Source organism: Anomalospiza imberbis, unplaced genomic scaffold (genome assembly GCF_031753505.1).
Source record: "Anomalospiza imberbis isolate Cuckoo-Finch-1a 21T00152 unplaced genomic scaffold, ASM3175350v1 scaffold_49, whole genome shotgun sequence".
Taxonomy (NCBI): domain Eukaryota; kingdom Metazoa; phylum Chordata; class Aves; order Passeriformes; family Viduidae; genus Anomalospiza; species Anomalospiza imberbis.
This window is the reverse complement of record NW_027100098.1, coordinates 886,666-888,426: the sequence shown is the minus strand read 5'-3', so window position 1 is coordinate 888,426 and position 1,761 is coordinate 886,666. Positions and strand designations below refer to the sequence as shown.

At 58.5% G+C, this 1,761-nt stretch overlaps 1 long non-coding RNA gene across 1 annotated transcript; it reads left to right on the top strand.

Annotated features, from left to right (window-relative positions):
• Positions 1–270: 270 nt before the first annotated feature.
• LOC137466987 (uncharacterized) lies at positions 271–974 on the top strand. The gene is made up of 2 exons (XR_010995356.1): positions 271–472; positions 756–974. It is a non-coding gene; the product is annotated as an uncharacterized lncRNA (long non-coding RNA).
• The last annotated feature ends 787 nt before the right edge of the window (positions 975–1,761 follow it).

Sequence of the window (1,761 nt, the reverse complement as noted above, 5' to 3'; positions counted from 1 at the left end):
GGCTGGGGCAGCCAGCCCGACACAAAGAAACCCCCATGGTGGGAGCAGAGGTGGGACTCCAGAACCTGTGCAGGGGCTGCTTTGCTTTGCAGGCAAGGAAGGGCTTGGGCTGCTCCACTGCCCCTGTTTGCTTTGGGATCACCGTTATTTTGGAGGGCAGTGCAGGGGGGAAGGGAGATAGCCTGGGCTTCCCTCACCTGTGGGTGGGTTTTTCCCAGGCATGCAGGGGTTGGGCCTTCCTTAATCCCCTGACAGAGATAAGATTTTTGACCTTTTTTCTTGTTCCCATTTTTGTCTGTAATCTATTTTCAATAATTTGTTGTGTGTTTTTCTAGAGGAAGCGTTCCAGGTGGGGTCCAGTTTGGATGGGGAAATGCTTGGGAGCAGCTGTGGCGTGGATGGGCCGTGCCCTTGGAGAAGGCTGAGGACATCGTTTGGGACCAGCTTTTCTTCCAGCGGAGGATGGCGTGAGGTGGGTCCGGTCTGCTTGGCATGGTGGGATCAGAGCTTTGGGGAGATGGCAGCGAGCACAGGAGCATCCTGCTCTGGGCAGCTGCTGAGGGCTGGATGTGCCGTGGCTTGCTGCAGGCTGGGCACATGTCCTGCCCTCCTGCTCTGCTCCCAAAGGCAGCAGGGATGGGCAGCTCTGGGCACAGCTCTTGGCACGGCCAGCATGGCCTGGGCACCGCGGGCGGCTGGGACAAGGGGACAGGAGCCTTCAGCTGACGGGCGCTTTCTGGTTTCTCTCCTTGCAGCCGGGCTCTGCGGGTGCTGAGGCTGCTCTGGGCTCTGCCAGGGCTCTGCTGGAGCTCAGCACCGGGCCGCAATCAACCAAAGAAGAAATGGGGTGACCTGCAGCACAGACCTGCTTGAGCATTTCAGCAACACAGCTCAAGTTTGCAGAGTGTACACCTCCAAGGGCAAACATGACACCACCCAAAAATTAAACTTGTTCAATAGCTTCTGAAATGAAATCAATCTGGGATGACCCCAAATGACATTTTGCAGCTTGCTCAAGCTGTAGCTCAGCCCTTCTCTGAACTGTTCTCTCCCCCACCTGCCTTTTACTTCCCAACTGCTCCCTCTTGTCCCCCAGTGAGTTCCCAGCCCATGGCAGTCTCCATCACACTGTTGCCTTCCTTGGTGCCCCTCACCATGAGGAAGGCCGAGCCCCAGGCTTAGGGACTCATCCTGTCACTGGCTGAGGAGCAGCAATGTCTCAGAGCTCCAGTGGGATTTTAGTGTCATTCAGAGCTGCTTTCCAGCCCTCAGCTCTCCTCACTGCTGAGCTCCCACTCCCTTTTCCTCGTCCTTGCAGCAGGATGAGCTCTGTGAATCCCCTTGAGCCTCCCCACTCTTCCCAGCCCACGCACCCACCTCAGTAAGGCTGAAGCTGCAGCTTCTCTGTCTCCTGTGGCACACCAGTCCAGTCCCCTGTGCGGGGAGCCCCAGCTCCAGAGCACAGCACTCAGCAGTGCACTCCGGGCTGGAGCAGCTGCCCTGCAGCCATGGCTTGGCTCTTTGTGGCAAGGGAATGCTCCCTGTTTGCAGCTGTCCCTGCAGGATGGCCCCAGGGCAGAGCCCAGCCGGGCTCCCACTGCAGCCCCTGAAGCATGGGGCAGACAGTGGTCCCAGAGCTGGGGTTCACGGGGAGCACCCGGAGCTGTGGCTTTCAGTCAGTGTTGGCAAATGTTGTGTTCTCATCTCCTGCAGCCTGTGGGGAAAGCAGCCTGTGCTGCCAGGCCTGTGTGTGCCAGGCCT